The 14574-nt window shown below is 49.9% G+C and overlaps 1 protein-coding gene across 1 annotated transcript in view; it reads right to left on the bottom strand.

Moving 5' to 3' along the window:
- Positions 1–9231, bottom strand: part of RAB30 (RAB30, member RAS oncogene family) — a 90360-nt gene extending 81129 nt beyond the window's left edge. The window contains exon 1 of the mRNA XM_060235002.1: positions 9151–9231. The gene's annotated coding sequence lies outside the window, so the exon portion shown is untranslated. The remainder of the gene's footprint in view (positions 1–9150) is intronic.
- Between the last annotated feature and the right edge of the window lie 5343 nt (positions 9232–14574).

The following is a 14574-nucleotide window of genomic DNA, read 5'->3' as shown; positions in this document are numbered from 1 at the left end:
GAGTTCAGGTAGCCGGCTCGAGGTTGACTCAGCCTTCCATCCTTCCAAGGTCGGTCAAATGAGTCCCCAGCTTGCTGGGGGGAAAGTGTAGATGTCTGGGGAAGGCAATGGCAAACCACCCCGTAAAAAAGTCTGCCATGAAAACGTTGTGAAAGCAAAGTCACCCCAGAGTTGGAAATGACTGGCCCTTGCACAGGGGACTACCTTTTTTTTTTTATCTTTAGGAACTTACAATGTTCCTACATTTTGCAGGGAAAAAATCCTACGGAGAAGCCCAGCTGGATTTACTCCAATGCATACATGGATCGGACTGCAGCCCTAGAGCTTTTGAGTTTTGTTCATAACACCGTTGCAGCCTCCTTCGGATTCCAAAGAACAAAAGACGTTAATGCAAAACAAACACGGCTGCAATAATGCAAAATAACATTTTTTAAAAGTCCACAGGGAACATATGCTCCCGGAGCGCTATATTTGGATTTGACGCTACAACACACCCGTTCTTCCTGGAGTCCTTGCATAGTTTTCTCATAACTCGCATATCACCAATCCGCCAAGGAAGCCCCCCAGAGCATACTTTTCAGGCGGCGGTTCCAGCGCTCGTTCGACAGAGCCAACAAAACCGAGCCTATAAAACCCTCCAGTTTTACAGCCAGCACAAGAAACATTATTACAATCCCCTCTCCCCACCTACAAAGAGCGGAGCGAATTGGGGGAGAGGGATATATAAAAAGGCTCATGGGCTTGATAGGAGAGCCAGTTTGGTGTAGTGGTTAAGTGCATCTGAGAGAACCGGGTTTGACTCCCCACTCCTCCCACTTGCCCCTGCTGGAATGGCCTTGGGTCGGCCATAGCTCTGGCAGAGGTTGTCCTTGAAAGGGCCGCTGCTGGGAGAGCCCTCTCCAGCCCCACCCACCTCACAGGGTGTCTGTTGTGGGGGGAGAAGAGATGGGAGATTGTGAGCCACTCTGAGTTCAAAGAGAAGGGCGGGGTATAAATCTGCAATTCTTCTTCTTTTTCTCAATTTGCAAGACCTGAGAACAGCTGCTAATGATAAAGAGAGGATGGAGAGCACAAATTCATACGGTCACTGTAAGCCTGAAGCGACTTGACAGCGTTTAACACGCACATGCCTAAAAATGCAACTCCAAACACAAAAGGATTTTTAGAAAAACAGAAGGGACCTGGGGAGCCCAACCGCTTGACGGTTATTCTCCTTTAGCAACAATGAAAGAGGAAGGAAAAGAGAGCCGACAGAACATAAACGCAAGGAGACTGAGCTGAAGAATGTTTATTCCCCCCAGGATTGGACGGGCCAGATAAAGAAAGGCTATCAAACAGGACACATCGCGCCACGGCCCCTTGCGTCGATGTTCACAAACATGCACATCCGAAGGAACGGGGAAGGGGGGGACCTCATTGTTCAGCCACACGGCTCCACTGCAAAGGCAGGGGTCCCAAGGAAAGTTTGCCAGAGGACAAAACGGTGCCGGTTACACAAGCGCAGGCACAAGTCTGTGCAGCAGCTGAGGAAAGACTCAGAGCACAGCTCCGAAGCCTCGAAAAAAATTCAGGCTCGGGCCTCCGGGAGCAAGAGAAGCACTGGCAAGGATAAAGCAAGACCCTGCCTGCAAACGTTGGGTTGGACCAGATGATGATGAAGATGATATTGGATTTATATCCCGCCCTCCACTCCGAATCTCAGAGCAGCCACAATCTCCTTTATCTTCCTCCCCCACAACAGACACCCTGTGAGATGGGTGGGGCTGAGAGGACTCTCACAGCAGCTGCCCTTTCAAGGACAACCTCTGCAATAGCTCTGGCTGACCCAAGGCCATTCCAGCAGCTGCAAGTGGAGGAGTGGGGAATCAAACCCGGTTCTCCCAGATAAGAGAACTCTGGCTGCCCCAAGGCCATTCCAGCAGCTGCAAGTGGAGGAGGGGGGAATCACACCCGGTTCTCCCAGATAAGAGAGCTCTGGCTGACCCCAGGCCATTCCAGCAGCTGCAAGTGGAGGAGTGGGGAATCAAACCCGGTTCTCCCAGATAAGAGAACTCTGGCTGCCCCAAGGCCATTCCAGCAGCTGCAAGTGGAGGAGTGGGGAATCAAGCCCGGTTCTCCCAGATAAGAGAGCTCTGGCTGCCCCAAGGCCATTCCAGCAGCTGCAAGTGGAGGAGTGGGGAATCAAACCCGGTTCTCCCAGATAAGAGAACTCTGGCAGACCCAAGGCCATTCCAACAGCTGCAAGTGGAGGAGTGGGGAATCAAACCCGGTTCTCCCAGATAAGAGAACTCTGGCAGACCCAAGGCCATTCCAACAGCTGCAAGTGGAGGAGTGGGGAATCAAACCCAGTTCTCCCAGATAAGAGAGCTCTGGCTGACCCAAGACCATTCCAGCAGCTGCAAGTGGAGGAGTGGGGAATCAAACCCGGTTCTCCCAGATAAGAGAACTCTGGCAGACCCAAGGCCATTCCAACAGCTGCAAGTGGAGGAGTGGGGAATCGAACCCGGTTCTCCCAGATAAGAGAGCTCTGGCTGACCCAAGACCATTCCAGCAGCTGCAAGTGGAGGAGTGGGGAATCAAACCCAGTTCTCCCAGATAAGAGAGCTATGGCTGACCCAAGGCCATTCCAGCAGCCGCAAGTGGAGGAGTGGGGAATCAAACCCAGTTCTCCCAGATAAGAGAACTATGGCTGACCCAAGGCCATTCCTGCAGCCGCAAGTGGAGGAGTGGAGAATCAAACCTGGTTCTCCCAGATAAGAGAGCTCTGGCTGACCCAAGGCCATTCCAGCAGCTGCAAGTGGAGGAGTGGGGAATCACACCCGGTTCTCCCAGATAAGAGAGCTCTGGCTGACCCAAGGCCATTCCAGCAGCTGCAAGTGGAGGAGTGGGGAATCAAACCCGGTTCTCCCAGATAAGAGAACTCTGGCAGACCCAAGGCCATTCCAACAGCTGCAAGTGGAGGAGTGGGGAATCAAACCCAGTTCTCCCAGATAAGAGAACTATGGCTGACCCAAGGCCATTCCAGCAGCCGTAAGTGGAGGAGTGGAGAATCAAACCTGGTTCTCCCAGATAAGAGAGCTCTGGCTGACCCAAGGCCATTCCAGCAGCTGCAAGTGGAGGAGTGGGGAATCAAACCAGGTTCTCCCAGATAAGAGAGCTCTGGCTGACCCAAGGCCATTCCAGCAGCTGCAAGTGGAGGAGTGGGGAATCAAACCAGGTTCTCCCAGATAAGAGTCCGCACACTTAACCACTACACCAAACTGGCCCCAGGGGTCCCTTCCAACTCGACGATTCTACAACATGCATGCACAGACCCCACCCCTCCACATGTTCGCTCCAAAGCAAAGCCCGCTAAATTCAACCGGGTGTACCGTACATTCCGCAGAACCAGACTATTAAATCCAGAGAGCACTTCGAGGCACAGGGATTTCAAGGGACCTCACAGCGTCGACATCACCCTTGAACCGTTGTGCCTTTTATGATACTAGCAAAGTCTTTGGTGCTTTAAGAAGAAGACTGCAGATTTATACCCCGCCCTTCTCTCCGAATCAGAGACTCAGAGCGGCTTACAATCTCCTATCTCTTCTCCCCCCACAACAGACACCCTGTGAGGTGGGTGGGGCTGAGAGGGCTCTCACAGCAGCTGCCCTTTCAAGGACAACCTCTGCCAGAGCTATGGGTGACCCAAGGCCATTCCAGCAGGTGCAAGTGGAGGAGCAGGGAATCAAACCTGGTTCTCCCAGATAAGAGAGCTATGACTGAGCCAAGGCCATTCCAGCAGCTGCAGGTGGAGGAGTCAAACCCCGTTCTCCCAGATAAGAGTCCGCCCACTTAACCACTACACCGAACTGGCTCTCCAGTTTAGAAAGACACAGAAGCAAAAAACTCGGACGAGTCCCTGGCCCAGAGAAAGAAGAACCAAAAGAGAACAGGCAGAGCTGCTTAAGGGTAGTGTAGCTTGGGGGAAGACCACACAGACCACAAGAGGGACGGACAGCCAGATCTGGGTGCAGCTGTGCAGGTAGCCTATGGAGAAAGAAAACCTTCACGGGCATCAATTCTGAACGCACAAGACTGGGCTGTAAAGAAAATTAAAAAGGAGTCCAACGGCACCTTGAAGAGAGGCAGCATTTATCCCAGCATAAGCTTCCATGACTCAGAGCTCACTTCGTCAGACTCTTACGACTGTGCAAAAAAACCACAGCAGTATCCTGTGCCCCGTTATCCCAGCCTGAGCTCATTGAAATCAGCGGGCTTCAAGTGAAGTAACCTTGCATGATTTTGTCATCAAATTGTTGCTAAATTACAGTAAACCGGTAGGATTTTCACTGCAAGAGATGTTCAGAGGTGGTTTGCCACTGCCTGCCTCTGCGTAGCTACCCCAAAAGACCTTTTTGGTTTCTAAGGCGGTTCTGGTCTCAAATCCAGCTATTCTACTGCAGACCGGCCCTCTGAAACTACCTTCAACCCAGAGAATCAACTGAATCTGGGACTTTGCAGAGCAACCCTGTGAAACTATCTTGAACGCAGAGAATCAACTGAATCTGGAACTTTGCAGAGCGACCCTCTGAAACTACCTTCAACCCAGAGAATCAACTGAATCTGGGACTTTGCAGAGCAACCCTCTGAAACTACCTTCAACCCAAAGAATCAACTGAATCTGGGACTTTGCAGAGCAACCCTCTGAAACTACCTTCAACCCAGAGAATCAACTGAATCTGGGACTTTGCAGAGCAACCCTCTGAAACTACCTTCAACCCAAAGAATCAACTGAATCTGGGACTTTGCAGAGCAACCCTCTGAAACTACCTTCAACCCAGAGAATCAACTGAATCTGGGACTTTGCAGAGCAACCCTCTGAAACTACCTTCAACCCAGAGAATCAACTGAATCTGGGACTTTGCAGAGCGACCCTCTGAAACTACCTTCAACCCAAAGAATCAACTGAATCTGGGACTTTGCAGAGCAACCCTCTGAAACTATCTTCAACGCAGAGAATCAACTGAATCTGGGACTTTGCAGAGCAACCCTCTGAAACTATCTTCAACCCAGAGAATCAACTGAATCTGGGACTTTGCACCTTCAAAACGTGTGATCTGTCATGACGCTATTGCCCCTCCAATAGAAACCAATGGAATCTGTTTCCGGGTCAGTGAGATCAGAGTCCCAATCCTGTCATTGCCTCTGACTGTAAAGGATCTTACGCAGGCTTATTTGAAAGCAACCCCCAATCGTGTCAGTGGAAATGCAGGTGGCTGAGGGCCGACAGAGGAGGAGGATATTGGATTTATATCCTGTCCTCCACTCTGAATCTCAGAGAGGCTCACAATCTCCTTCCCCCACAACAGACCCCATGAGATGGGTGGGACTGAGAGAGCTCTCCCAGAAGCTGCCCTTTCAAGGACAGCTCTGCAAGAGCTATGGCTGACCCAAGGCCATTCCAGCAGCTGCAAGTGGAGGATCAAACACAGCTCTCCCAGATAAAAGTCCTCACACTTAACCACTACACCAAACAGCGATGATGCTGACCAGCGGTGGAATTCTAGCAGGAACTCTTTTGCATATTAGGCCGCACCCTTCTGATGTAGCCAATCCTCCAAGAGCTTACAAAAAAGAGACTTGTAAGCTCTTGGAGGACTGACTACTTCAGGGGTGTGTGACCTAATAAGCAAAGGAGCTCCAGCTAGAATTCTATCCCTGATGCTGACAGCCAGGTGCATGATATCGTGGTGCCTTTATTAAAGCTGGTGTCGGATGTAGGAATCAGAACACATCAAAATTCTCATCCCCACTCAACGTGAGCACCATTCACCCATTTCCTCTGTACGTTCCTGGCTGTGGCAACACAGGTCCCCACGCTGTGCAAGCATCGAAGCGCCTTTTGCTTTGCAACAATGGGTTATTTCCCCCATATCTGCCACTACGCCGAGGGGCAGCAGCTTGCCATCTAACAAGATCCATGGTCAAGGGGAACTTTGGACCAGGGGCCTCCTGCGGTAGCCGCAGCGCAATGTTTAAAATCTGTCTGCCCATTCTAAGTTTGCCGACTCCTCTTTGTGCAAGAAGGAATTGACAGAAAGGACGACTGGGTAAGAGCTTTTAAAATCCTGCCTGGCTCGGGCCTTCGACACTGGAGGAAACCTGTAACACTCCTCTAGCAAAACGCAGCCCTGGGAACACAGAGGTTACACAATCGGCCGGCTGCTCAAGGACTGCAGTTTATCCCAGGCAAACCAGAGAATCTGAAAAGTACGCAGAAACAGAGGCTACAACCTTAAGCGGGTGTACGTGAGAATGCTGTGAAACACTCTCAAGTCAACATGTACGGGATAAGGGTACAAAGGCCATCTTCAGGGCAATTCAGTGGCAGAAGAGGCTCAAGGTGAACCATACGCTCTGTTTGAACGAGGCCAAATAACCCAGGAGAAAGAATGAGCCACCAAGGCCTTCGCTGTGTCAATGTTTGCCTTTCCCTTGCCAATCAGACATCTCTTAGCACGTTCCCAGGGAACTCCATCTCCCTTAGCATCTTAATAGCACTAAGGAGGAGACCATAAATTTGAGGGCATATTTTCATCAAGGGGAAAGTGCCCAGAGAAACTACACTATGGCAACTTGCAAACTGGCATTCGAGATCTGTCACTAACAAGCGACCAAAGTTTGTATAGATGACGAGCTCATTAACATCTGCTGGAAGAGAGGAATCTGGGGCTGGTTTTTTTGACTCAGCCTCCAGAGGAAGGGTTACAAGAGAATCAGATAGACCAGGGGTGGCCAACAGTGGCTCTCCAGATGTTTTTTTCCTACAACTCCCATCAGCCTCAGCCAGCATGGCCAATGGCTGGGGCTGATGGGAGTTGTAGGCAAAAAAACATCTGGAGAGCCAACGTTCCCTACCCCTGAGATAGACAAACTGTGGGGCATCCTTCTTGTTTTACTCTGTCCTCCCACAGGATCTTGGGCAAGATTCCTCATAAGCAGGGCTTTTTTTGTAGCAGGAACTCATTTGCATACTAGGCCACACACACACACCGTGTAGCCAATCCTCCTGGAGCTTACAGTAGGCCCTGTAAGAAGAGCCCTGTAAGCTCTTGGAGGATTGGCTACATGGGGGGGGGGGGAATAGCCTAATATGCAAAGGAGTTCCTGCTACAAAAAAAAGCCCTGCTCAGAAGTACATACCCCCTAGCAAGCTGGCTTAGGACTGCCCACTGACAAGAATGTTGAACAATGTATCTTTTAGCTGGCAGCACATACTTAATTTGCTGAAAACAAATTGTATTCTGTGGCAGGGGAAAAAGACCAAGAGTCCAGTCGCACCTTCAAGACTTAAGAGAGCCAGTCTGGTGTAGTGCGCAGACTCTTATCTGGGAAAACCAGGTTTGATTCCCCACTCCTTCACTTGCAGCTGCTAGCATGGCCTTGGGTCAGCCATGGCTCTGGCAGAGGTTGTCCTTGAAAGGGCAGCTGCTACGAGAGCCCTCTCCAGCCCCACCTACCTCACAGGGTGTCTGTTGTGGGGGAGGAAGGTAAAGGAGATAGTGAGCCGCTCTGAGACTCTTCGGAGTGGAGGGCGAGATATGAATCCAATATCATCTTCTTAACAAAATTTGTGGCAGGGGATGACCTTTCCTGAGTCACTTATCTAAAGGAGTGGGCAGTGACTCACAAAAGCTCACACCCTGCCAGAAATTTTGGTAAGTCTCAAAGGTGCTACTGGACTTTTGCTCTTTTCCGCTGCCACACAGAGACTAACACAGCTTCCCATCTGGATGTGGAGTTTCCTTCAAAGGAAGTGCACACAGGATTCCTTCAGTCCTGTTAAAGCAGGGGAGGCCAAACTGTGGCTCGGGAGTTACATGTGGCTCTTTCACACATATTGTGTGGCTTTTCATTTCTCTCTTTAAATCACTTCTCCAAGCCAAGCCAGCTGATGGCTCGGAGAATGCATCTAAAGTTAAAGTTGCTTTCTCTTCACCTCCACCTCCCTCCGCCCCATCTATTTTCCTTCCTTCCTGCTCCCAAACAGCTGATGTTCATGTCTTGCGGCTCTCAAACATCTGACATTTATTCTGTGTGGCTCTTACATTAAGCAAGTTTGGCCAGCCCTTTGTTAAAGTCAGAGGGCTTACCTGGGAGCAAATGTATTTATTTTATTTTATTAATAAACGGGGAGGGCAGGATATGAATGTAATAAAGATTAAATAAAGATACCAGACGGTTGGGATGGTGCCTCATTTTAATGTCCCTTCAGTCGCAAATAGCCAGTTACTTCTCTAACGTTCGACTGTCAGAAGCTTATACCCTGAAAAAACTTGGAAAAGAGCCAGAGTCCGGTAGCACATATTAAAGACGAACAAAATTTGTGGAAGGGTAGGCGCTTTCATGAGTCACTGCTTGTTGTTTTCTGAGATAATGCAGAATTTGAATCTAAGGGTTCCCTATGGGCAAAGAGTAGACAGGAATACCACTAGCTATGGGGAAACATTCCTGGCACCTGGAAAAAATACCCTCTATTTGATCTTCCAAACAGAAGAACGAGGACAAAACGTAGGGCCGGCTGGTGACTCAAGGGCTCAGAGCCTGCTTTAAGCCATGCAGCTTTTCTCTGGGAGAAAAAAAACAAACAGAGGGTCATTCTATCAAACACCCCCCCCCCCTTTAAAAGCAGGCTTAATCAATAATTGCATTAATTGCTTCATCCGCCCAGACGCGCATCTCAACATCTGGAAAAGGAAGAGAAGAGGAGGGGTGAGAAACGGAGCGTCTCTGCTGAGCCTTCTGCGGGCAAGTCCGTCTCGGGAGGGGCTCCGCACATGGAATCTCTCCCTCCCTTCCCGAAAAGAAAAAAGGACCGGGGGGGGGGGATAAAGAGCTGGGTTTGCAAAACTCCGGGATGAAGAGAGAGAGAGGCGCAACAATCCTAAATGGAGGTAACTAGGCTGGACCCTAAATGAATTTAGGATCACGATCATTATTTTGTTTAGGGGTCCACGCGTGCAACCTGGGCAGGGGCGCGGGAGACAATGCACGCCTCTTTACGATCCCGAGCAAACATCTTAATCACCAAAAAAAAAAAAAACCCGAGAAATTGCCCAAAAAAAGAATTTAAAAAAATGCATCACTTAAAATCCCGATCGCGGCACTCACCTGGTTTGGGATGATCGCTCCCTTTCCCCGTTACAAAGAACCTCGAGCCAGAGAGAGCCCCGGTAGCGAAATCAAAGTCGCTCCAGCATGAGGGGCGCGGGGCAAGGCTGGCTTGCAAGCTCCCCAGGGATGCAAAGTGTGGAGGGCTTGCTTTTGGTCGCCCTTTCCCCTCCCCACCCCCTCCCGCCCCCTTTTGCTCGAGATCCAGGCGCTGCTCCGCCGCTCCCCTGCTTGCTGGAAGCAGCAATCGCAGGAGGGGAGGAGGCTGCGCAGCCAGCAAGGAGGGGGAAAAAAAAAATCTGGCACAATGAATTGCGGCGCAGCAAAGGAAAAGGCGCTCCGCCCTTCGCCCGCTTTGCAATGACATCATCCCTTCTCCGCTTCGGGGCGGAGCGGGGGGCGTGGCTCGGAGGGAGGCGGGACGCTCTGATTGGTTCGGGCGCAGCTCCTCCCGCGGCTTGGTGGGAATCGTAGTCCCTCCATAGGCTCTTCTAGGCCTTAAACTAGGACCCCAAGAACTACAATGCCCAGGGAGCTCTGCGAGGCGCAAGCGCGGAGGGGAGGAATGACAAAGGCGGACGGGAGGGGGAAAGGGGGAGGGCCTTGTGGCTTTAAGCGTCAAAGCCGCTCTCTGAGAGCGGCCATATTGGCAGCGACGCTAGGGGTAGTTCGCGGCTGGTTCTGCGGCCGTCCCGGATCCTTGAGGAGAAGAAAAACGGTTGTGGGAGATGGGCTAAAAGTGAAGCAGGAATTGTTTTTTTTTTTTTAAGGGAGGGAAGAGGGGGAGAGAATGGAGGATGCGAGTTTGACCTGAGAGCAACGTTCTCCCCCTCCTTCCACAAAAAAAAAAAAAAGCGGCGGGTGGCGGAAAGAAGGGCCAAAACTCCTCGATGGCGTTTGGTAAATTGTGAGCGATGGGCGCGCGCGCTGGGATCGGCGGGAGGAGGGAGTTGTGGCGGTTGCTATAGAAACCGTTGACGGGCGGGAGGCCGAGGTTCCTTGTGTCTCGATATAGACCCCCCCCCCTCGCGACGGGGCCAAGTTGTGTCGGTGGGCGGTGGCTCAGAGGGTTAGGGCGCTCCCTCGCGTTCGATGCAGCGCAGGTCCCCGAGTTCGACTCCCGCGTCCGGCTCTTGGTCGTGGGGACGGGACTAAAAAATTATAGGGCTTTGTTGTGGTAAGCTATGGAAATAACTGTTTCCCCCGCAGTGAGAAGATCAAGACATTGAGAGCAGTTGAAGAATTGGTAATGGATGTAAAATGGCTTAGAGCAGGGGTGTCAAACTCATTTGTTAGGAGGGCCAGATCTTGACCTTGTCAGGGTGGGTCATGTGTGCCATAAAATGTAATGCCAGGTTGGGGCGATGTAGACTTTATAAAGGACGCGAACACACACAGAGAGCCTAATCCACCTCACCGGCTTGTTGAGCCTCAGCCAATAGAAGGAAGAGAGACTTGGCTCAGTACCTCTGCTGTGCAATTGAGAGAGCCTGGCAAAGTTTCCCCCACTTCCTCCCCAAGGGAGAAACCTCAGCTAATGGAGAAAATAGAGACTTCGCTCTGTAGCTCCTGTGCAGTTGAGCAAGCCTTGTAAAGCAAGTGGTGATGCAGAAGGAAGCAGACAACAGTTTGCTTGCGGGCCTGATAGGAGCCTTCTGGGGGCCTGGTTCGGCCCTTGGGCTGCATGTTTGACACCCCTGGGGAGATTTGGCTCTGGGTTCAAATGCTGGGTGATTTTTAGCCACCTTACAGGGTGGTTGTAAGGATGAACGGTCTCTGGGTTCAAATTGTGAGCCACCAATGAGATTTGCAGGGTGATATTAGCCCCCCCCCCAAAGGTTTGTTGTAAAGGTGAAATGTATTCATACACCGTACAATAAGCAAGTGGGGAAAGTCAGGACTTTTGGGGGGGGGGGGTTTTAATTGGAAGGGAAGATTTTCAGACACCCTCCCTCCCATGATTCCTTTTAAGCCCTCTGCTTTCTCATCAGCGACAAAACTGCACACTTGTCTAGGTTTTATGCCGTATGCTGGGGTTAATGATGCACTTAGCAGTCATATGGCGCTTCTAAAGCACCCCATTTTGTGTAGCTCTGAAATCCTCACAACAACTCTGTAAAGCAACACAGTATGGGTACTGAGAGAAGAGGGTTCATCTAAGCTCACCGCATAATAGATGGTGTGCTTCAGTTCTGATTGGATTATAAATTTGGGGGCAGCACCCTTTTAGTCCTCAGTATTTTTTTAAATCCGGCGTTCTGCATAGGGTGGCAAATATGCTCTTCGGCCACAGCTCAGGAACTGCTTTCCCCCCATCTGTGCCACCTATCCAGAAGGGCCTAGGACAGGGGTATCAAACATGTGGTCCAGGGGCTGAATCAGGCCCCTGGAGGGCTCCTATCAGGCCTCCGAGCAACTGGCTGTCATCTGCTTCCTTCTCCCTCTCTCTTGATTCCTTCTGTATAACAATTTGCTTTGCAAGGCTTGCTCAATCACACAGGAGCTACAGAGCAAAACCTCTATTTTCTCCATTGGCTGAGGCTCCTCCCTTGGAGAGGAAGGGGGAGTTTGCTTTGTCAAGTTCTCTCAATCGCACGGCAGATCTATTGAGCCAAGCCTCTCTTCTTTCTATTGGATAAGGCTTCTCCTTCTCCTGGTCCCCTGGGGAAGGAAGGAAAAAGACAGAACTTCCTTTGCCCAGTTCCCTGGATCCCATGGGATAAATACAAACAAAGCACTTTTAAGGGCAGCAAGTACTAACGCTTTAAGCATGTTTTAAGTTCTTTAAATCTTTAATTGTGTTTGTCTGTCTGCTTTATAAATCTTTAATTGTGTTTGTCTGTCTGCTTTATATCTATGCTACCCAATCTTAAATAGGTACACACATGGCCCAGCTTGACATGGCCCGGCCCGGCAAGGTCTCATTTATGTCAGATCCGGCCCTCATAACAAATGAGTTTGGCACCCATGGCCTAGGAAAACAGCAAAAAAACTTTACTTTTTTCCTTTGTGGTGGTAACTTAGTGCACCCATCTTGCTTGCATTGGTGCTGATCCAGTTAGCATTTGTGGAGTGGGGGTGGGGGGAGACTGCTGTCGATTAAGAGTTCTAAATACACTTGCAGATGTTTTGCTGCGTGTGCATTCTTGCTTTGCTGCTTGGGAAAATCTAGCTCGGGAGGAGAGGAAGAAATTCTAAAGCCTGGGTAAAAATGGGCATTGCGGGAGTGGCTAGTGTTGATATTTGAGCATGGAAATTACTGGCATTGTTACTACAGAGTTCATGGCGGAGGCAAGATTCGAACTGGGGACTTGTTAGTTTCTAGAGCCGATGTAGTGCGCTAGCTCTCTGTTGACAAGAAGTGGATCCACTGACAACCTGAGGCTACAAGCATATTTAAAGTGCTCCGAATTCCACAATTTTGGTGTCTTATCTCCCTTGAACCAGAGATATCAGAGCCTGTGAGAGTGGGTAAGAATATCATAGAATCATAAAGTTGGAAGGCACTTCCGGGGTCATCTCTTCCAGCCCTCTTTTTTGCAGCATCAAAGTTACTTGAGGAAAAGCATGTGATTTTTTTTTTTAAAGTTATTTACAGTCCTCCTTTCTCATTGAGACTGGAGGCAGATTGCACAGTATAACTCAGTGCGGTCTTAACGGTTAGCCGGGGGAGACCACGACCCCGTGGCAGAGTGTTTGCAGGAGGTCCCGGGGCTCAGTCTCCGGTTAAAAAGATTTTGCAACAGGTGATGCAAAGAACCTTCACTTGAGACCCTGGAGAGCTGCTGCCAGTCTGAGTAGGCAAGACTGACCTTGATGGACCAAGGATCTCTTTCAGTATAAGACAGCTTCATGCATTGGAGACATCCAGGGCCTTTTTTGTAGCCAGAACTCCTTTTCATATTACGCCAGACACCCCTGATGTAGCCAATCCTCTTGGAGCTTACAGTAGGTCCTGTACTCAGAACCCTGTAAGCTCTTGGAAAATTGGCTGCATCAGAGGTGTGTGGCCCAGGGGTGGAATTCTAGCAGAAGCTCCTTTGCATATTAGGACACACACCCCAGAGGTAGCCAATCTTCTTGGAGCTTACAGTAGGCCCTGTACTCAGAACCCTGAAAGCTCTTGGAGGATTGCTAACATCAGGGGTGTGTGGCCCAGGGGTGGAATTCTAGCAGAAGCTCCTTTGCATATGAGGCCACACACCCCTGATGTAGCCAGTCCTCTTGGAGCTTACAGTAGGCCCTGTACTATGAACCCTGTAAGCTCTTGGGGGATTGACTGCATCAGGGGTGTGTGACCTGGAGTTCCTGCTACAAAAAAAAGCCCTGGAGACATCTCATAAGCAATGGTGAGACAACTAAGATCGGAGCAATTCAGTTTTAATCCCAGGTACAGTTGCAGGAAGGAAGAAGCCATCGATAAACGTAATGCCTGGCTAGAACATGATGGAGCACCTATCTTCCACTGTGTTCTAGGAAGACATAAGGTTAAGCAAGTTAACGTAGCCATACAAAGGTATGTTTTTTGCGGTCTAGACAGAACGAAGCCGTCTGTTGTTCCTGAAGCCTGCTTGTGAACAGAGCCACTCCACATATGAGCCTACAAAAATCTGATCCAGCCATCCTGTCTAGACATTTGTTTAAAATCAATTATTGTGGCCACTCTGCAGAAATCTCTTCTGGCTTATAAAACCCTCTCTCTAGGTAGATGGCCAGTAGAGAGTGAGGAATGAATACATGATACTTAAAATGTAGTGTTCTTTTCTTTTTCAGGAACTCTGCTCTGAGGATATGAAAGTGACTTCGGCAGCCGGGCTCTCTAATGATGTCGGGCTGGCTTATTCTCTAAAAAGTGGCTTGGGCCGGAGGGTATGCACAGTTTCTCTCCTGATCGCTTACTATTTTAGTTTCTTTAGATCTTCTAGGTCCATGTCACTCTAGCCAGGTTATTCTTAAGTTGTCCCTTTTCATTCCATTGTCTCGGGGAGGGGAGGGGGTATTGATGTGTTAAAATCCAACATGGGGTGATTCTTGGAATCCTTTTTCTCTAAGAGCTATGGGTCAGCCCCATTGTGGGTCAAAAGTCACGGCAATGCCAGACACTCCTACTATTCACCAGTTCTGCAGATTCCTGAGAACTTCCCAGGAGGAAACAGTATGCTTAAAGGAGAAAGCAGGACTGTGAAAACTGTTCCCCAAATATTGAGGGATGTCTGTACAAAAACAGTGGGACCTGCTGTTGCAAATGGGAAGGTGGGGGGGGGAAGTGAAACCAGTTTGGGGGGCGGAAGTCTGCAGAACTCCACAGGAGTCTTGGAGGGTACGCCTTCGCTAAATTAGATCTCACACCGTTGCACCTTGAAAAATTCACATGGTAGAGGTTAAGTATCTTCAAAGCAGTGGCAGTGTTTTGTGGTCTTCATG

Source organism: Heteronotia binoei, chromosome 3, assembly GCF_032191835.1.
Source record: "Heteronotia binoei isolate CCM8104 ecotype False Entrance Well chromosome 3, APGP_CSIRO_Hbin_v1, whole genome shotgun sequence".
NCBI classification, from domain to species: domain Eukaryota; kingdom Metazoa; phylum Chordata; class Lepidosauria; order Squamata; family Gekkonidae; genus Heteronotia; species Heteronotia binoei.
The sequence above is the reverse complement of the archived record's forward strand: the minus strand, read 5'-3'. Positions and strand labels throughout refer to the sequence as shown.